The 23822-nt window shown below is 37.0% G+C and overlaps 1 pseudogene; it reads right to left on the bottom strand.

Annotated features, from left to right (window-relative positions):
• Positions 1-271: 271 nt before the first annotated feature.
• LOC139728456 (uncharacterized) overlaps positions 272-23822 on the bottom strand; it is a 32370-nt pseudogene continuing 8819 nt past the window's right edge.

Raw genomic sequence — 23822 nt, forward strand, 5'->3', positions numbered from 1 at the left:
CGCCCCACTTTATTTTTCTTCTTTTATTTTCTTAATTACAAAAAAAAAAGTCCTACCTTGGAAGCGTCTGTACTGGCCTTTTTTTGTTGTTGTTGTTGCTTTTCAGCCGATTTACCCGGAAGTGAAAATTCCTGTTAATGCATTTGAGTTTTTTTTTAGGTGTCTTTTGCTTGTCAGCCGAATGAAACCCGGAAGTGGAAATATTATAAACTCTTTTGCCCCCCCCCCTTCACGGATCTCCTGGATCCCCCCCCTCCCGTGAAGTTATGAATTTTCATAGTTTTATGGTGCTGCCATTATAGCGGGATGAGAAAACTGTATACAGCTGTCATTCTTTTTAATGAAAAGTATACACACTTTCCTCTTGATACTGGCAAAAATATGTCAGGAAGAAATCCCCGTTTTCTGAAAGAGATAAGTCAGGTGCTTTTTCATTACGTGCAAAATATAAAAGTATGTGAATTCTCTTTATATTTTCTATATATCGTTGTCCATGCATATAACGTCAAGAAATGTTGTAGTCTTGTCATCCAGAAATGGTGCATAGATACTCTTGAAACTCATAAATTTTGGATGGATAGTAAGATTTTCCTCACACTTCATTGCATTCTACTAATATTGCTGTATTCACTCAAGCCATATATCTTTTGTTTTGTTCTCTTTTTAGAGCCTGTCGCTTTGCTAAACGTGCGTCAAGTGCGAACGAGAACTCCGTCTGAAAAAAAAGGAGAAAATATTTGAGAAGCAGTGAATTTTGAACACACGATGGTTTATCGACCTCTTCGGTAACGTGACGATATCATCTGCGTATTCACTGATTCTAGTTGTTATTGTTGGTTTTTTTAAAGACGAAAATTGCATTAAGCTTGTATTTCCGGAAAAGAAGTTGCATTCTTGACTATATTACGAGCGTTTTGTCACACAAAGAGGAAACCAACTCCATCAAGCAGTTTTAAAATTGGTTTTGACCATTTATTTTTTATTTGGTTTCGTGTTAAACTTAGGGATATCATGCCGTCTTTACGAAATGATTATTCTCATTTTTTAAATCTGTTTGAAACTAAGTTATTTCATGAAAGGAGTATCCACAAAAAAGTAGCACCAGTACTACGAAATAATCTTCCCAATCATTACAATACAATGCAGGCTTTGGTTATATTGAAATTTATGTTAAATACTGACCTCAGTTCTCACTGTAATTCAATTTCTTGGGTTAATTCGCACAGGTACTACGCATTTTCTTATATAACTATTTACTATTATCACCGGAATCTTTGTGTGTGTGTGTGTGTGTGTGTTTCACATGACGACTAATCGATACAGAAAACTGGTCCTCGATCGTACAGAAGGTTGTTTACTTATACAATTATGTAATTCAAATCTGATCATGATTATAAGACAGTTTTATATTCTAGAGACATGGAAGCTGGCCTGAATCATACTCGACATATTAGCAACATGTTACGCATATAAACTGGAATTCAAGTTATGAATCAGGTAGCAGAAACATAATATATAAAGTTAACAGAACTGTACGAGGTCCGCAGGGAAGATGACATTTATATATTAGATTTCGCATAACTGGCTGGTGATACGGCAAATGGAATCACCGCTTGCATTTCATACTTTCTGCGGTGCACGCCCTTGCATAATTATGTATCAATATAATTGGTAAAATTTATGTTTGATAACAGAGCCAGCATCCTATGGTGGATTCTGTCAGTATGAACAACAGGGAAGAGGGAAGTAAAACCTGCAGAACCGAAGCTTGAAAAAAAAAACATAAGCAAAAGGCAAGCCAAGTTTATATTTTGTCGTCATACATGTACTTTCCATCACATTATAGCGTTTGTACCTATTATTGAGAAAAATTAAAAAAAGGAAGAATACGTGTACTTTCACGAGCATTGGTAAACTTGTGGTCATTTATGTATATGTTAGTCATAGACATACACCACTTGCCGAACACAACTTAATTGATATTTTCAAAGACAAATGTGGTGTGGGCGTTGTTATACTCTGCATACACTAGGTTTAGTAACAGTGTTTAAAAGACAAACGTCATTTAGTCGGAATTTTCAGTTCTATATGATTTGGCAGTTTCGATCAATAAAATTCAATGACCGTTTCTTCCTTTTATGAAGATGAATGGAATATGCAATACATCATAATTATCCTGATTACTGATACGTACATAGACAATTATAATTGACATGTAAAGCTTTACGGCGTTTTTCTGAAATGGGAAGGCGTTTACTGATTCAAGAATCTACATTTACACGCATCTATGATTTACAAAGCCAAGACTATGCGAGCAAAATAGACTTTTCTGTTTTCATCGATATACTTTCGTAGTCTTTGGATATCACTAAAGCAGCTCCGGTGAAGACAGAGACGAGGGAACAGCCTAAACTCTGACTGAAAGACAACACACAAACTATGAGAACATTAGGCCTACTACATTCACAATATTCTTCGCGCAATTTTCAGTTAAGATCATCCAATCGCACCTGATCAAACATTCTCAGATCTATACTTGCATTATTGACGTAGTCCTCATAATCGTAAAATCACATCAATTAACTTTTTAACAAAGAATTTTACACAACATATTTCGTAAAGACCATTATCGAATTTGAGGTAGACTTCCTCTGTACATTTGAATATGGGTCCTGTCATTTTCCATCATTAGTATTGACTCTTAAATTCATAAAAAGTTTCAGTGTTTCTGTTTTATATCCTTAACAAGATATTGTTACATGCCAATTATCACAAGGAGGACTGTACTGTTAAGAAATAAGAGCATAAATTGGAATGATGGCATGCAACCTGAAATGGTTTTTATAAACTGCTATATAACTTAATGGGCATGTTGCTCGAGTAGAAGATATTTGTAACTGTTTACGTATTAACAATGTAAAAGAAGATAAATAAACAGCAAATTAGCTTTCCATTACAATGTATCCCCAAACACCATACAGAAAACAGGAATAGGCTGCTGTATTCATTGATTTCTGACAAGACTTTTTTTCCTTGTGCAACTATTGTAATCACAAACCATCGAACGCTGAATGACGTCCTCAATTCACCGATACTTGTCGGTAATCATTTCCTTCTCAAATCCTGAATAGAACAAACATCTATTGGAGGAGCCATGAGAACGGCACGTGTTTGCTTACAGGAAGTCCTGAATGTTGAGGTACGGGAAAATTAAATCATGAAACGCGCGTTCAACAGTTGAAGAACTCGTCAAACCCACGGTCAGAACATACATGTTAGGTGAAAGATACCATGGCTTAGAGATTGACCCAAATAAGAGATTACGACACACTACAGAATAGAGATAAATCAAACAATGCAAATGCAGCCTGGGAACAGAGACATAGGCGAGATATTACTTTGGTAGTTAGATAGACGCGACTTCTAGTTTTCTTGCCCATTTACTTCCACCACATCACAATGGTGCACAGTGCATGTAATCCTAATCATGATTTCATTAAGGGAGCACTAAATCAAGTTTCAAATATTTATCTCTTACGGCTTCTCGTGAACTAATTAGGGTCTTGCTGTTTCATTTCAATTTTCATTTGTCACTTCATCATTTAGTTCATTGTCCTGCCTTGTGGTATAGGCAGGTCCTCCGGCATAAACAATTCCAATTGTTTGTGTACAACACCAAGAATGCCGCTTTACCGTACACGAAATTTCTTCGAGAAATTTCATTGAAAGCTTGAAAGATCTACCCACAATTTATTAAGCCTGTAAGGGTACATAATTTCTATATACCAGGCGATTCCAGTGTATAATTGGGCGTGGTTGGAGCAGATATTCCAGAATCGTCTGTTTGAATGGTACTCCTGGAGTCTAAGGTTTCGTCTAAGGTGACGCATGCCTCACGAACCGCGTCGAGTCCAAAACGTTTGGAAGCCTTGAATACCGACTTCACGTCCCGCTGAGAAATAGCAATCTTTCCAGTGTAAAAGTAGTTGAGGATTTTCTGCAGGGTTTCTGGGTTAATCCGCTTGACGATACGTCCATTGTCTTTGAGCCATCCAGCTCTCTCTGACAAATTGCTCCGAGGGAGGAGCTGTGGACCTCTAGCAACACCCGGTGACAGGGGAAGTCCCGCGTGGCTGTCCGCAGAACCACATCGATAAGTTGACCTTCTTTGCGAATTTTGTTGAATTCTCTTAGCATCCTGATGGCAAATCCGGGATCTTCCATGCTGAATTCAACAGATGCTTGACTGCTGGTTTCGTTCGATGACTCACTCGTGCTACTCGAAGGTCGTCTCGCGACTGTTGTTACGTGATCCAGGAGGAATGCCATACCGACTTCTGGATGGTTTCTAGACATTGATTCGGTCAAGTTGGCTATACCGTCAAGGATTTCTTTAGTTCCAGTGGGACTTGTCTCTATGTGGTCGTGGAGTGGGGATTCGGCAACGCACTTCGGACTTTCAATCAACGGAGACACTGCTAGAGGACTTGGAGAGAATAGTTCAGATGTCTCGCTACCACTGAATCCACTTCCACTGCTCGATCTTCCACTACCGGGGTAAAATACCTGCTTTCCAGGAGTGCGACTGGGTGTCCTTGACCTATTCCGATTTTCTCTCAGCGAACGTCCAAGGAAGATGCGACACTCATCACCGATTTCAGGAAAACGGAAGACGCTTGCGAGCTCCTTAAGTTTGCGCACACGGTCTCTGGAGACTCCACTAATGGACCCAGTGTATGCGTAATCTATCAGATACTGCATGATATTCATGTCAACGCCTTGCATTTGTATGATTTCGCGTCTTGATATGCGACCTGATTCACTAGACAGCATTCCACGGAAATACAAACTGCTCGCCGCCATTACAAGTCTATGGCAGTGAATTTCCCCGGTGGAAAATTGTAAGATCAAGTCATTGAGGCGACACTCTTTCCTGAAAGTATTCAGTGTGTTCATGATGTCCGACGCTCTGGGAGCACCGATAAGACCGGTACTTCCACTCGAGCTTGCCGTTGAGGACGCACTTGACATACTCGCAGGAGAGTCCGGGGTGTCTCCGAACTTGTCGGACGGGGATCCTGGACTCTGGCATTTGCCCTTGGGCGTAGATGCCTTGGGAGGGGAAAATCTCAACATTGGTACGTTGTTTGAGTCTAACCTCACACCGCGATGTCCATTCGATCGGTCGAGGCTCAAGTCTCTCTCGCAACTCTCCCCACGAGTTGTTCGATGCTGACAGTAGGTACGCTTTGAGCGACCACTTGCAGACGCCGACCTAGAACGCCTGCTCACTGCCCGGGCTGACGGGCCTTTCGCAACGGCGTCCCGACTTCCGCAGCCATTCTCTCGTACGGAGGCCATTGTGTGCAATTACCTGCATATACATTGATAAAAACAGAGACATACTATCATATACATATTTTTACATATAGGCAACTACATACATGAATAACAGCCAGAAAAGCTTTCCACACTACCCGGCGTATGACCAATTCATGAAATGTGTGCATAAGATATATAGAAATACATAGAATGGATGATTTCAGGCCAATATCATTCATATACTAAAAGAATATTCAGTCAAAAACAAGATAAAAGCATCCAAAATGAGTGCATTAAAATGGAATGAGAATAAACAAAATTGTCTGGTATTGTTTTAACTCTCTGAAACACTCAAATTCTGACAAAATCTGTAGTATTTTACTTTTGTTTTTTCATAGATTTTGCCCAAGTGAAAATGGGCCACATCTCCACTCTTTTCGATTTTCTTTAATTTCCTTTGACATATTTGGTACAAGTATTTTGAGCTCTGAGCTAGTATGTTGACAAGAACAACGCACTGTTGTACATATTGGTATCATAATTCACATTCTTTTGATCAAGGATAATGTCAAACTGTCCTTAGATCCGCGGCATTATGAATCTCGATGAAAGTCTATATGCGACTTCAATGTTACAGCGATAAAAATAGTGATATAGAAATTATTGCTGCTTTCGATCAAACGAGTAAAGGTATGGAAAGTATTTTGAAGTACAAATTCATGACAACACTGAATGATGTATTCAAATCACTGAACTGTCAACTATGATGCGCACAACTTTGTTTTAAGTACATGGCTACCAAAGAAAGGGAACCATACTTTCTTGATATATGAGGATATATCAATATGAATGATACGTTTAAGGTGATATCATGCCACAAAAGAACGAATATCGCAAAAAAAAAGACACACAAATTTCACCCCTATTTGCGCCCCCTTCTTTACTACAACTGCGTTGGCTCCGTCCTGTACGCGACCGACAAGGCATCTGCCCATGCATGCATGATGAGAGGACGTGGGTGAATAACGAATAACCATGGCAACTCCTCTGATTTCACACAGGTGTCCTCATTGAAGACGGGAACGGCATGAGGGAAGCGGGGGAAGTCAATATAGGTGTTTTTGTTTTTCTTTTTGACGGACAAAAAGGGAAGAGGGAAGAGGGATGCTGTTCCGCAACTTAAATCGAAAAAAAAGAAAAGAAAAAAGAATCAGGAGACTGCATGGATGCAATCTTCAAACTGCGTGTAGGCAGTCATGTAACCGTATACTGTATGATAACCTACGGATTTCCAAATCAATACAACTCAGTAGTCAGTACACCGTCCGAATGTAAATAATTTCCCACAAAGCACTGCCTCGAAGATTGACCAATGACTGTCGATTTATACAGTACCTCATCGCCAAACACTTTGCCGAGATTAGCCAGTCGAATTGCACGAAGCCACTAAATGATAAATTTAATGTACGTCTTAACTAAAATTCACGCTATTGTCATCTTATCATAATTGCAGTTCAGCCAAATTCATTGTAATTTCGTAGATAACCTATAATAGATGAGCTCTAAGATCTAAGATAACCTCTTCAAAGGGATGGTATAGTATTAGTGGAGCCGAGGATTTGGCTTTTAACTTTTTGTGAGACACCAAGAAACCACTTATGAAATGGTACAAAGCATGCCATTCTAAGAGGAATTCAAAGTTTATTTGATGAAAATCGATTTTGGAATGGCTGAGACATCCAAAAACAAAGTAAAATAAAGCGGTCGTAATGAAATGTGGGTCCCACATTTTATTAGTATTGCTCTGTTTTGGGTTTCTCAGCCATTTCATAACCAATTTTCATCAAATAAACGTTGAATTCCTCTTGGAATTACATGCTCTTTCATACTTAATAAGATTTTTCTCATTATCTCACCCAAAAATGTTAAAGACCTGAAGTTAGGTCTCAACTAAAACTAGACGAGCCCTGTAAGCTGTTTGAACATAACCTAAAGTTGATGATACAAGTTCAATCAAGGTATCACTTTTGTTCCTGAACGCCACTTTCAAATTAATTCAGTCAAGAGTAAGTGTCAATTATGTGCACACAATGTATGAATTTGAGAGTAATGGGTGAGTGATTAACATTCCTGCCGTATTAACTGCCGCGCTATTTTCAGAATTCGTGACAGTAGTGCAGTGCCTGGGTCTCCCCCAGACGTGGGTACTTGCAGGGTAATTCTTTTCTCATCATTACAATTCAAACTCTATGTCCATCTTCTTGACGGAGCTTCTTTACTGAAAAGTGGAAACCTCACCTGAGCCTAACATGCCCTACATATCGTAGCAACTCATATTGCAAACCTATTAGGGTCGACTTTTTAAATACTCATTGTGTCTGTTCAAGCTGACAGTTTGGATTCCGACAGAAACGTAGGGCAATTTAAGCTCTTTTAAATTTTATTGATGAAGTAGCGCATGGAAAACAATCACTCCGGCTTAATCCATTCCTGGACTTAACGAAGGCCTTTGGTACTATTAATTCTGATACTCAGCTTCACAAGCTGTCTCATTATGGTAAATACGCGACAAGGCCTTGGAGTGGTTCAGAAATTACCTATATATATATATATATACACACACAAACACACACACAAAATTTGTTACTTTTTTTACTTTGAATAATACTGAAACAATAAATGTGGCTAGAAAGAACACATTGTCTTACAGTGTGCTCACAAAGTGTTCACATAGTTGACTTTGTGAAAATGCTCGAATGTAACAGTGTGAAGATGATTTCACACTGTAGTGTGTTTTTTTTTCTCCACAGAGATGTCACATAGTAATGTTTCGTTTCACACTGTGAATTGATGAGTCACAATGTGCTCACATTGTTAAAACGCCCGAACAGATTTCACCCTGTGTTCATAATGTGTTCACACTGTGGGATGCTGCGTTCTTTCCAGCAGGGTATAATATCATACATCAACATTTTTTCGTGTACAACATGAATCTCCAGAGACTAAATTCAACTTAAATTCGACCCGCAAATCTCCATGTACAGTACATGTATGTCAGTAAAGATCTAGAAGAGCTTTAATTAATATACTCGACAATAGGCTACTAAACCAAATCGATTTCACGGCTTAAAACAATCCCCATCTACTCAAAACAACATTTCTCAATGTTATCTCAAAACGACGCATTTCTAAACCCTAGCTGATAGTGCTAGTGATATTGCTAGCACAAGACTTTATATTTGAAACCTTAGTTTGCTGGATGTATAGCCGCGGAAACTAAGGATATCCAATTAAGTATAGATTTTGTTTTGATATAGATTTTGTTTCGTTTGATCATATTTCTTTTACTGTAAATTGGATTTAAAACTACAACAAATATACGCAACTCGTTTCTGTGTCTATCATTTCATTTCATTCCCATTATCTTCAGCATCACCACTATCACTTTCATCTTCATTATCACATTTCTTCCTCATTATTACCCTGTCATCATCATCATCATCATCATCATATTTCACTTTACTTTTATTCGTATCTATGCACTAGAATATAAAAACATAATGCATTTACAGTGTATTATATTCTGTAGTATTTCCCCATTCCGCAAACAATTGTATGTGTATTATGTAGATAGGTCCCTGGGCTGCCACGTGTTCAAGCTTTTGCTTATAGTGGCAGTCCTTCTTCCGCATAATTTCTCAGGTAATTATTTGGAAATTTGGTAATACGAGTTATATTTTGTTAATGAAATTAATTTACACATCGATTTTCCTTCTTTGAATCATGTACATTGTAATCTGCTTACTCATATTCTATGTGATATTACTGAAAAGAATCTTGATTTATGTATGAAATTGTGTTGGAAGAAAAATAAATGAAACAAACAAACAAAGCAGCATTTGAAGAAAGATATGGTAAATAAGGTAAAGGATAAGTAGTGGATGAGTCGTTATTATGCTATTAATCTTTATTAGCGCAGTAAAGAATGAGAACGCATACTAGGAATCAACATTGAGCCAGGTTAAATTTCCTTCCCTTGGCGTATGGCATTGTAATCCGTATAGAACCTGAGATGTGCACAAAACATATTATGTACACATTACTTCACAATACATCACATTGTAGGCCCTATGACATCGTCAGTAGTCCTGTGATGTACGTGCATTTGAGGAGATACTGCCATCGTTTGTGCAGATGTGTGGGAATAATACATAATATATATATATATATATATATATATGCGTCTGTGTGTGTGTGTGCGTGTGTGTGTGTATGTGTGTGTGTGAATACATAAGTATAAAGTTCATAAATTATTACATGCAATTGTCACTCAAATTAAAGCACCTATACTTATAAGGTTTGACATCATCGAGAGACACTGTGTAACTTTTGTATTGAAAGGTGGCAAGGTTGACGGGGTGAAATCTATAGGCAAACTTACTCATCAACGGTGAGAGAAACGGATATGTGTGCATAGTACGTAATATACCTGCACACACATGGCATTTTTTTTTTGGGGGGGGGTCATATCTTTAAACACTACCTGTATGCACAGAGTGCATTGACACTTTTTTCGGCACATTAATTTGAAATTACATCGAAACTTTTTCAATGCTGTCTTCTGGTGCTTCCCAGCACTTATGCCTGCACTTTAATATCACATTGGATGCGATGCATCGCGAAATTTCAATGTTTAACGAGCTGTGTTATAAGCCGCCAAGACCTTGCGTATATATTTTTTCCATCTTGTTCGAAATGCCAGAGAGATGACACGAGGGACTGCACTTCCATGCATTCTCAAGTTTTACCGGCGATGTCAGATTAACACAGGGACAGGGTCATGCTCGTCACTAAAATACCCCTTCTCTCTCTGTGTTATATATATATATATATATATATATATATATATATATATATATATATACATAAATGTATATATATATATACACATGAATGTATATATATATATATATATATATATATATACATATATATATACATACACACTTGGTGATTCTATCCTTCTATGAAGAGTGTTCGATATCCTCAAAGGAAGAGCTTTAGACAGAAGTATTGGAACAAGTTCACTCGGTTGACAGCAGGTTCATCCGTATTTATTGCTACTCGGAGTTTCATGCCACCTCCTATATATATATGTATATATATATATATATATATATATAGGAATCTTTGTCGGCGCGAAACACCTCCAGGTGGCATGAAACTATATATATATATATATATATATATATATATATATATACCGTATATATATATATATATATATATGTAAACATGAATGAATACATCTGTATACACATATATCATTATACGCACACACTCACATGTATATATTGGCCTATATACGTATATATTTTTATAGCATCATATTATTGTTATTATTATCATTATTATTACTACAATTATTATTATCATATTCATAGACGGAAAGAGAGGAAGAGAGACAATTTACTTTTTGGCTAACATTGACTTGCAAAATAATGGAGTAATCACACTGTATTAAACGAAAAAAAAACCCAAACAAACGGTGTTATGTCACCATTCTCGTTCGTTGTAGTTTGTTTTCAATTTTGAAAACATTCTTATTCCTAATCCCAAATACTATAAATTCCGAAACTCTGTACCCAGTATAACCAATTTATAGGTGTTCAATTGCAAAAGTCTGAAAATCAGAGTCTCCTTTAAACTACTAGTATAATGGGGCTGATTGCAATTTTGCACTTACCTCCATAGAAAGCATTGGGAAAAACCACCACAAACTATGTAGGCGTTCCATCTTTCTTTACTTTTTAATAAACACCGCTACCCTGGTATGTGGAATGTGTATGCAAAGAGAATATCAATATCCTGGGAAAATATATGATCATGAAAATGTCTTATAATAATATTTCATGTTTAATGTCTCATACGTCATAATTATAAAGTTTATGATAATTATCAGTCGTACGGACGAGGGAGACCATTATACATTTTTACTGCATTCAACTCGCAACTTGAATCAATCTGTGCCGACTGAAAAGTAACACTGCTTTGTGAATATTACACACACACACACACACACTCACACAAACAAGATGATTACGTGTTTTCAGCAATGTGGTAAAGCTACTGCACCTGTTAATGAAGATGACAGAATAAAATGCAGACATTTGCTTCCTGTTCTACTCGAATGTAGTTTCATATATAGTATACAAATAACGTGTACATGCTGTACAGTGTGATATCATAATGATCGATTTAGACCACGTGTCGGTGAAATTGGCTGGACGATAATATACAGCCATGTAAACAAAAACCTACTCTACGTACACTCCATTATTGATCCGAAAGCCAACAGCTGTGGGGTGTCATTTAGTCACCAGCGGCGGTCATGGGTGTTGCTAACGAAAAAAAGTGACAGACTGGTCCTATATTTATGGTAATTTAGTTAATGTGTTGGGGATTTTGAAGAATTTTTCACGTATCACTCGGGGCATCTTCAAATTAAAAGGATAAAGAATCGCTATTCAAACATTTTGTAAATCAATTGAAATCCCATTTACACAACGTTGTAAGTATGCATCCTTAATTTGCATGTTGCGAAATCTCCCGATAACTATACAAATGACATGTTTTAAATGCCGCCAATTCCCCTGCATATCATATTATTCTCAAGTTCACCCCAAATGCCCATCATACAAAAACACACATGTGACCCTTGGTCGTCTGATATAGCAATACACAGCGGGTGGAACATGTAGGCCTACACTGCTAATCATTGTGTGCGTGTTTCTTTTTTTATTCATTGATTTTAGCCCTGATGTACACCAATGCAACATGCAATTAAGAAGTATGAAAGAGTGAAAGCGGTCATTGTTCAATCCATTCCCACAAACTTCATATCACATGAGCATGAGCGTAATATGTAGAGTTTAATACTTAATCTCGTTTCATTAAATTGACGAGCATGATGAGATGAGGCACTTAGTAAGCCATCATGAATGTTATTTTCTCGTTGAGAGACTGTAATTACTGGAATTAGATGAGCAATTCTGTAAAAGCATTGTAATTAAATGCATAGGCAACCCTGAATAAGATGAATAAGTTGAAGGGTGAATGAATAAACAGATGGAATCAATGTTTTCAATAACATTATTACTAAAAGAAACGACAGATAACTTATTTTAAAGACATACCAGCAACATTTTTTGACTGACATTTACATGGAAACACAGCACCAAGAAAGGCTCACGGCATAACATTAATAGATTTTGGTGGTATTAACTAAAAAAACATATATTCGTTATGCTATTTTGACTATCGAAAATGAAGTTCACAAACTACATCGAAAACCGGACGTTTGTTCGACGTTCTGGGAAACCTTACTTTAGTTTTCATGCGAAATTATGGTAATACAAGCTAAAGTTTCCATCAATTAAACGACAAAAAAAAAGATGAAAACAAAACTTAACTTTATATTTAGTGACATTAACTACATTATCACCCAGTGACCCTGTATGATGCGCATGCGCATAACTTGTGGTCTCATCCTTGTACGTGTAATCTCCTTATATGATTATCAATTCATAATAATTGACAGTGAGTTTCTCTGGCAGTTGAATTTACACTCTCAAATCTTAAATGATCTTTTTCTTACCTGTACTTTAATTATCTGCTTGAAATCATATGTTAAGGTGTTTTCTCAATGATACAGCACAAATCAGCGCAAATGGGCTATAATATTGAACACTATGTTGAATCCCGTTATTATATATGTTGTAATTATAAGAAGAACGAGTCTCAAATACGCCATGGATCCAACAAGAAGGGTTTTTTTTTTTTTGTTACAAAATTTTCAGCCTGCCTCAGGCCTTCGTCAGTGTAGTGCACATGCTGAGACAATGATAAGTTTTCGCAAACATGTTTGCAAAAACTTATCATTGTCTCAGCATGTGCACTACACTGACGAAGGCCTGATGCAGGCTGAAAATTTTGTAATTAAAAAAAAACACCCTTCTTGTTGGATCCATGGCGTATTTGAGACTCGTTCTTCTTATAATTACAACACTCGAAGTCCAACACGTGGAAAGTTCCAAGATGAACATTTATATGTATGTATATATATATATATATATATATATATATATGGAGAGAGAGAGAGAGAGAGAGAATTGTATACACCTGTATTTCTTTTCACTATCCTATTTTATTGGTTAATATGAAGCTAGCCTGCAATTCAACATTTTCAACTCCACCCCATGGTGTTCAACAGATGTATCGCAGCCATGTATCCCAGCTCACATACAATGATGTAATTATATCAGCAAGAATCGCCTTGTTTTAGCCTTGCGAACAAAATAGCAAACTGCACGTCATTGTAAGGGACGATTCCAGAAGAGAGTACGGCATTAGATAGAGAGTATCCTCCAAATTGTATGCATCACATATCTTGCATAGATATCATTGTTCTACCCTCACATCAAACTGTAAGAATCTGTTCTTATTTATTTAATGCACTCAGCTATGAAAGGAGAGGAATCAATGTTTCTATAATCTCGTGCACATGTCACCTTAACGAGAGAATAGGGAACTTTATGTTTACGACGCGGACGTTTGAGATGACGATTGCGCGAGGACGCACCCTGCAAAAAGTAAAATGGCGCCCCTATTATGATCAGTGCATCAGGTATTGTAGCTCTCTGCGTAGTGAATTGAGCAGACGTAAAAATAGCCCAAAACGCGTAGTGAAAACTCAAGACGACGCGAGCTAAAAATAAATCGATTTTGATAAGCAATTTTGCAAATTTGACAAGCTCAGAACATTTCTTTTTCTCTCTGAACGTCCGCGTCGAGAAAATCTAAAGCTCCCTATTATCTAACGGTATCACTTCCCAATATCTATACCTGAAGATCAGAAATGAATGTTCGTATCGATCTCAAATTAATTATCAAAGTAACCTGCACATTTAGAGGTACATCCAAGAAATAAAAAGTGCCTTTCCAATAATGTTACCATGTATCCCACGAGCAATCTCATTTTCAAAACAAGTGACGAGCTATGTAATGGCAATGCATATTTTCATTTCCTTTTGAGTTTTCCATGGCCATGGCCACTTTACATTTGTATAAATTTGGCAACAAACAAATAGGTCGTTAGCATACACACACACACACACACACACCTACACACACAATGCATTCTACAGAAAATTGCCACCATTCTTGCAACTCACCGTAGATTATAAGTCCACAAAATTCTTGACTTCAAAGTAACTTTGCCCCTCTACAGAAACATGAGGGTCTGTGGGTACATATGTAGTTTATAATGTTCGAGATTTCAGAATCTCGTTTGTCAGTGGTAGTGAGCGGGTCAAAGCGTAAAATGCTAGTATGACGCTTTAACGGAATTCATAAACACATTAACTGAAATAGCATTTCTCCGCTCTCTAAATTGACTGATGTTGCATGATTAGTAAGCGTTATCTTATTACGTGTGAGTACCGTGTGTGTGTGTGTGTGGGGGGGGGGGGGCATTACCACAATGATGAAAGCAGGTCGAAAGCGCAAAATGTTATATATTTTAATATCCTCTTTGGAGCCACTGATCTTTAAATTGCTTTATTATCCTCTTGACTCTATAGCATTAAAGGTAGGCCTATACGTATAGAATAATGGTAATAACATCAAATTTTCTATTGAATCAGGAAGCAGAAAATCATTATGTCCAATCACAAAAACTTTTGAGCATATTGTTTATGAAGATGGGTATCATGGAATGAAATCCTGCAACTTGGAGCATAGCTCGCTATGCGCAACACGCCATCGCAGGTTTTGTATTGCAAACACGCCGATGCGTTTGTCTGTCGCCAGGCTGAAAGGGCAATATATCTCGTGCCCTGCTGTATAACGTAATTTGATCTCGAGGGTTGTCAGAGCGCACTCCAAAACATGCAGCCAGGAAAAACACATGCTGCTCTATTGTACACGCCGCTTATATTTGTGACTGAACCCCTCTTCCATTGCTGTTTGATACACCGATCCTTCCATACCACCATCCAACCCCCATAATACTTGTATGTATTAACGATTTGGTGATTATTATTCAGCATATTATTTCTGATCACTTTCCGCTCCGTTCCGCTTTGACGATTTCATTTTAATATGGCGGCGGTGACTTTATTTGAAATCTCACGTTTTGATGTATATCGTGAATGGCGATAAGCATTTCAACAACCTGAAAATACAATTTTGATAGCATTTTCAGATGGGGTTCATCACGTCTTTGCGGCTCTCCAATTTGCATGCTGAAGTATACTTCCGGAACATTCGTGCATTGATGCAATGGATAGCAAACGTCAAGGTCCAAATGATGGACTTATTAATCCACAAGTATTGATTATTGTAAGCAATTAAACCCCCATAAAACCGTTTGCTAAATTCATAATGGTGTAGTATCATTTACAAACATAATCAAGATTTTGTCCTTTCATTTTACTTACCCACTGAATGGGGTATTATTCCGTTATTTGCCGGTTTACGGTTCAAGAGCACCATCATGTCAATACTGTCTTTTTCTATTTAGTGTCAGTATCATTATGACCCGGCATTATGAGCCGATTTATGTCACGAAGATTTGACAATGACAATTTCTGCATTAGAACAACCGCTTTCACAATTCGCGGAGAACAGAAATTATATATATAATAAAAGACCACGTTTTGCCAACATGATTTTCAAAATTACATTCAGTTGAACCTACTCAAAGATTCGAGTCAAAATTTGGCGTAATTCAGCTAAATCAACAATGATAGTGATGTTGGTGACGATGAAAATCTATGGTTCGGAATAACGATACGTGACAATACATTCACCATTCATTATTATCTTCATGATTAAAAAGAATGCTTACTCTCCACAGCAGTAATTGAACACTAGATTGCACATGTGAGATATAATATAACATGAACAACGAATGTCACGTATAATGGCAATTACTATGAATATCAAACAAGACACCATTCATTGCACTCTGGCATGCATTATGCTCTTTACGAGGTACAACATTCAAGTGTTCATAATATATGGGTATACATAGTATATCGAATATTCATACGTTTGCATGAAGAACGTGGCAGATCAAAGTCTGCGAACGAAGACTAACGTGAGAGCATCAGTTTTATTGTGACATTAAACTAAATGCTAAATGAGCAGCATACATGTGGCAATTACTCCCATAGTAGCTAAATGGAAATGAAGGTCACTACAGCTATCCCTCCGAGTTATGGCGATAATGAGCTTAAATGACAATTAATTGACCGCTGTTACAAAGCACGCGTACATGAAATTTGTTATGGGTATACAGTATGAGCCGAGTGATGTAGGACAGTATATGGGTAAATATGGACGTTAAACGCACGACTCGAAATCAACGTTCAAGTATCTACATTTCCTTACGTATGCGGCGGCAAGTAAATACTCTAGCTTTACTTACATAGGCAGTATGCTATGCATGTAAGCTTCGTACTCGTTCCAATGTATGAATTATCATAAGAGTATACGCTAAAAATCACATTAACTGCAAGGGAAACAAAGTCCAAAGATAGCGGGGGGGGGGGGGGTATATTATGAATTATGATGTATAGGTTATTGCGGATACCAAGGAGGTATGATACTTCCTTGCGGATACCATGCTTTTCCTAGAATATGCGTGTTTATACGCCTTTCGTGTAGTTCATATACGATTCACTGCGTTGCTAGGGTGTAGGAGTAATATTACTATGCACATGCAAAAGTGAATGTATAACTATCAAGGCAAACATGAAAAGCAAGCATGACAAAGTACAATATCAAGTTATGGGAATTAGCTGATCTGACCTTTGTAACCAAAAACTAGATAGATTAATTTTTGATGTTTTGATACCCCCCCCCCGTCTCCTTACATCACACGATTCAATAAATTAAGTTTTCCTATCTTAAAAAGGCACCTACACATGTAGTATCGCGCGCCTGCTGCTCTCCCACTTGCACCAGCACACACCTCACTCACCTCTTTCCCTGTATCTCATAGTGTCTATACAATTTTTGTTGTTGTAATGTGATGCCAGAATGTCACTGTTTTTTCCTTGCTTTTTCTTTTCTTTTCGATAAGTATAAAAGATGCATGTTTTGCCCATTTTCTTTTGTTTTTCTTCTCTTTCAACGAAGGTGTTCAAGGCTGTCGTATCTTCAAGCTTTATGCTTATTTGACGACAGTCTTCTGCATTCACACTCCCAATACATGTGCCATGATTCAGTCTGATCATTTGATTCACTTTATCCCGAATGGTTCCCAATTGACTTGTTCTCTTATTCTTTTCTTTAATCTGTACAAGTATATATCTCAATTTTGTATTCGGATGTACACACTGTATGTTCTATTGTCTTGTAAACAAAAAGAAATGACTGTATTCCATTTGTAATATATATTCGATGTAGAAAGTTCCTAATAAATTCATTTGAATCATTTGAAAGAAACGTGACATTCCCTCCTCTCGGCCACGTTCACAGTAAATCGGTTTACTAAGATGTTCAAGTCACATGAAGGACCTACTGGCCTATTTCTTTTTCCTAACAGAAGAGGCTGTTCCTCAGAACCGGACAACTTGCCCGAAGCTTGCCCAATTGGCCTATACTAGTACATCAATAAGTTCATGATGCGCACTGGATTCAAAGTATTCATGTGTTCCGTGCTGGTAGGTATACGTAAAATGAACACCTCCTTACTAGGTCTTGGGGGAAATAAACCCATAACTAACTCGAACACTCCTGCAAACTTGACGTTACTTTCTGTAGAGAAAGTTAACATATTATAGAAATAGATCTACATCTCTGTGAATATGCCTCCGAAATAAACTTCTTTTTTTTTTTTCTACTGCAATATCGCATGGATGCCATCTATAGCACGTGTCTAGATCGGAATAATGTTCACATGCGGCAGGTGTTTCTGAGTCTTTGGACAGATGTTAGGGAGTAAATGTTGCTACTTCAAGATCAATTCATTTCTGTCACTTTCTAATGAATTTACAATATAAACAAGTATGCCACATTAATGACACATCTAAAGGATGGATTTTTTTTTCTAAGAAAAATCAATGAATCATTAAAGTATAAGATAAATAACCTTTTTTCCGTTCATGACACAACTGAAAACTGTTGCTGGGGCCGTCACAATAAACATACAAAATGATGGTATGACAGTCTTTTCCTCATAACAAATATCTAATAATGTTCGCCATAGGAGTTACAGATAAAACAAGCGGGGAAAGTTGTCACATTTTGTCACACAATAGCAAGGTGGGGGATTCGCGAATGACCTGATTTTGATTAATTCAAGATGATGATTACTAATAATTAATGTGGATATGCTTGAAACAATGATACATTTTTAAACCTATGTGTTTCTACAATGGTTGTCAAAAGTACACTGTATATATTTCAATACTTGTTTATGCATGGGTTTAATCGCTCTTTTACAAAACAATGTTTATCTACCATCATTTTTTTTTCTTCATTTTCTTCTAAGAGGTTTTCAGCAAAAAGTGAACTGGTTTAGTTGATTTGGGAAAATGTTTCACACATCAGGTCCACGGTCTCTTAAGGATTTGAGATTTAAGGATTAGTCAATAATTATACGTTTCTTGGGCACAGGGTTATTCAAATGGATAATATGTGTTTGATTTGAATTAATGCTTTTTGTTGCATGAAAATGAAAGCTTAAAGTAGAGAGTTTATCTTGTATCTAAACATTTAATGTTTTCGTTCGAAGAACATTGATAGCGTCGAGTTTGGGGTCTTTTGACTGGTGAAGTAAAGAATGAATGTTATACCTATATACAGGAGGAATTTGAACAGATTCTTACAGTCTTCCTATCTAAAGAAAGATGATAGTCAGATTATATATACCATGTATACTGTACAATTCCCTAATATGAAGTTACAAAATATTATGTAGGGCAATATAGTATAGAGTTAGAGTGTTATAAAGCAGGACGGCTTTTTGAGGCAAAAGGCATTTAACTCTAAAGAGCAAACTTTCAATAGTAAAAATGAGAATACATTAAACAATATGATTGTTCCAGCCTTGATGTAACTAAATATTCATTGAAAAAAAATCGTTCTTATCCTTTAAACCATCAATCTTAATATCATGATTAGTTTGTGGATGAACATTGTGTTTACATTGAAAATGCATAAAAGTTGTTTTTACAAATATTCAGCGACACTTTGTTGCATTTGAATTAAAATTTTATTTTACATGAATTCTGATTTTAATGTGTGTATATGGCAATAGAATGGATCTCATGGAAAGCTAAAACAGAAGTGTCATCCGCGAACATAATCAATTTGAGAATCACTGACGAGTTCGTATAAAGCAGTAAAAGACATAGTATTGAGGCGAAGGGACACTACATTGGATACTATATAGTATTTGACATGTATGAATTGTGATCTTCTATACGTACAAATCGTATATTATAAGTAATTCTTAAACCAAGAATAGATTGGGCCCCGCACGTACTATAATATTGTCTAAACAAATTTTTAGAGTATGATGTATACGGTGTCAACAGTCTTGCTTGAATTGGTATATGACAATATCACGTGTTCGTTTTGTAAGAGTTGTTTTGTTACTTGAATCTATGAAATGTATGAAAAAAATCTAATGATATGCAAGACTTGTGTCGTGTGCAATTCACGATTATACATTTATAGAAAGTTGCAAGTCCACTATGGAACCCTATCCAATGCAGTTCGCAGCATTTGACATGATAAAGCGGAAAACTAGATACTACAGCAACATTCATGCATAAAACCTTTACAGAGGGCAAACTGCAATATTTCAACCTATCACCTCATAATGAAAGTTAATCAATATGGAATCAAAAGTCATTTTCAAAATGGAGACGAAATCAGCGGATTACCCAAATGAAGACTCGCCACCTTTATTTCTTCTGCCCTTGAGAAAGGATGTTCAGTCTCTTCTCAGCAGACAGAATCCAATGTGTGTAGGTTTCCAGCAACAAGATAGCTGACGAGGCCGACACACCTTAAAGCACCGACACACGCCCACCATACGTACCTTGATGTCATATTCAAACTGTAAGCAGGTTTGCGGAGTCTTCAAAGTCTTACATGACAGGTTGGCTCCTCCCGGTAAATGGATGCATATGCCCTACGGATTCACTACAAGATATGGGCCTGAAACTCTTCGTGGTGCTGAGATGAAGATTGATGCACTTTTTAACACATGTCATCAGGTTGGGGTTAAACATTCCTTGGGTGAGGGATCTGCACATCACACATTCTTGACCTTCTGTGTGAATGGCCCCACGAGGCATGCAGACGACACTACGGGGCACAACGAACAGAATTTTATATATTTCACTTACCGCGCAAAACGCTGTGGGAAATCTCACGGAGATGTAAACGTAGAATACTCAGCGTCGTCTGATAAGAAATAACGCTACCGTATGGAATAATTTCTGCTCTGGTTGAGAGTACATGGCACGTCCCCACGTGGTGAAACTATACTCCTTTTATTCTCTTTCATTTTGTATGCTATATTTCCTTTGAAGTAGAACGGAGGATTAAATTTACCTGGTCGGAAGACTACTATGCGCCCATATAGTGGTTCGGGCAGTAATAGGCTGCGGCCTAATTTGAGCGGCTGCCACTACATACCACTATTCGTTCCATACAAGCTGCACTAGCTGCAGTACACGTTCATCATTATGCGGGCTACCGTGCGTGGCGTTGCAACCTTGTGTGTGTATGTGTGTGTGTGTGTGTGCTGTGTTCCCGGTTCGTGAGTGATGTATGCTCACGTATGTAAATACACGACTTGATCAGGAGCGGTGAATATCGCTCTGTTCGTAGAGAGAGCTCCACTTATTCAGGTGACGACAAAGCACACAAAATTTGACCAGGGAGAAACGAGTGCGGTTTCGCTGCTCCCCTTCTGTTATGCATGCAAATGAAGTGTGTAAGCCTGATCTCGCGTTCTCTGGGAGTATAAGGACCATCCCAATATTGATAAATACAGCAAATCTCTCGGGATGTAGAAATGGGAATCAGAGATGTTTTTAGCAGGTTGACATTTTGGTATAAAGTGCATGGAAAGGGAACCCAACGTAAGACAGTCGTTCATGCTATGCCTTTAATATTGTCTGGAGCATCAGATATATCTTGTCCGGTAGTCTGCCCCATGGGTTAGATTTATGCCAGTTTCGAAGAGACCTAACTAAACCAGAAACAAAACATAAGACACTATTCCTGTGCCGATGCGACAGTTCTCCCAATCTCTTACCGACTTTCAAAATCTAAAAACAAGCTAAAATTTGATTAGTATTTTTAAAGCAACAAAGGAGCGGAGACAAAACCTGTTATACATTACGCGTTCATTCTCAAGGAATGTAATGATCCAAAAGTGACATTCATCGGGTCCTGTTTAATGACAGCATAATGACATGGCGGCCGCGTTTACACGATGTCGTGATCGAGCAGATTAAGAACTTTTGTTACAGCCTCGAATGCATTTTTCCTTTTTAGAAAATGTATGTCAGACAAGCGAAAGACAATAATTCCTTATCACACTATAGGTAATATTATATTACAATAAAATGGAAGCCAATAAAACCTTCTGAATTATGATTTTAACAATTATGGCAGCTGTACTTGTAAACAGATTGAATACAGTAATTATATGAAAATTATATGAGAATCAGGTTGGAGCGGTTTTACTCTCAGACTCGAATATGCATTTTTTAAATACATTAACAGAAAGGAGAGGAATGGCAATAATTTCTACTGTATTCCTCTTGACAGAGAAAGCAAAGCAGAAGGTCCCTTGTATTATGATAAATGTGCATGTTAATTCGGAGGGAGCATTTTCAAGAAACGTCATAGAGACGAAAGAAAACAGATAAAGGTAATTTAAATTTAGGCTGTTAAACTAAGCGAAAATTATTTGTTTGGCAATATAGTGAAACAGTTTTATGTAAAGTTTGTATAAATATAACGACGTTGTGCAGTATATTTTATTCTATTGTAAAATAAATATATTTTTTTTTTACAAAGAAAAATCAGAAACATAGTGATATGTGTTTACTAACGTTGATTTTTCATACATAGAAGTACGAATCATTTTATAGTCGTAAAAATAGGATAAGGATGATATTATACATGTTATAAACTTGGCATTTTGGAGAATTTACAAAACATTTATTTTGAGAGATAAAGCAAGTGAGGATAAGGGGAACAAACTCTAATGGTATGTCTTTTTGCGAGAAATCAAAAGTCGTCTAGAAATCAATATAAGATGCTTGAAATATGTGGAAAAAAGAGGATGTTACGTAATTTACATCCTTGTTTGACTACATACATCTAGGAAAAATGTCTTGACGGGATTTCATACCGTTACACACAATTCGTATCTTTTCTGAAATAATTTCCCTTGAAATGAATGCCTGAACAGGCGAGCGAGAGAAAGAGAGAGGGGGGGGGGGGGGATGGTTAAGGCGCCCTCAAACGGCATCTTGACATGCACAATGACTACATTGGCTCCGACAAGATCCCAGTCAGGTACAGTAATCAAGAATAAACATTATTGCCCCTCTGAGACCAGTTGAACACAATTCATTGGAGATGACATTGACGAGCATGAATAGTGACTCTGTTTGTTTCTTCCTTTCTTCGTGGAGCCAATACTTGAAATCTTTTTAGAGAATATATATGTGTATATATACATATGTATATATATATATATATAGCATGTATATATGTATATACATGTATATATACATTTACTTATTATTGTGCCATACAAATCACCACATATAACTGTATCTTGTCTTCTCTTCTCTCTATAAGACAGTATAACCGCATAGTTGTATTTCCGCCATATGAAATGTTTGTTTGTTTGTTTGTTTGATTTATTTTTCTTCCAACACAATTTCATACATAAATCAAAATTATTTTCAGTAATATCACATGGAATATCAGTAAGCAGATTACAAGTACATGATTCAAAGAAGGAAAATCGATGTGTAAATTAATTTCATTAACAAATCATAAATCGTATTACCAATTTTCCAAATCATTATCTGAGAAATTATGCGGAAATTATGCGGAAGAAATTATGCGGAAGAAGAGAAATTATGCGGAAAATGTGTTTACGTCTATCCTCTGAACACCGAACCCATTCAAATAAGACAACTGCCATGTCTGTAAGATGCCAACAGGCATTACGCTAGTTATGAGTTATCCCTGATTAAAATGTCCATATAAATTGTGGTAGACAAGGAAGCTCATTGCGTCCAATACACACAGATACATGCACACACACACTCAGCACACACACACAATAATCAAATATTTGCTCTTCATCGCAATGATAATGGTATGATATCATGAACATAATGTAAAGCTTTAAAATAAGGGTAACGAAATACCGTGTTTTTGAT

This window comes from Diadema antillarum, unplaced genomic scaffold (assembly GCF_040938485.1).
Source record: "Diadema antillarum isolate AM-2024a unplaced genomic scaffold, OU_Dant_1.0 seq00000180_RagTag, whole genome shotgun sequence".
NCBI classification, from domain to species: Eukaryota; Metazoa; Echinodermata; class Echinoidea; order Diadematoida; family Diadematidae; genus Diadema; species Diadema antillarum.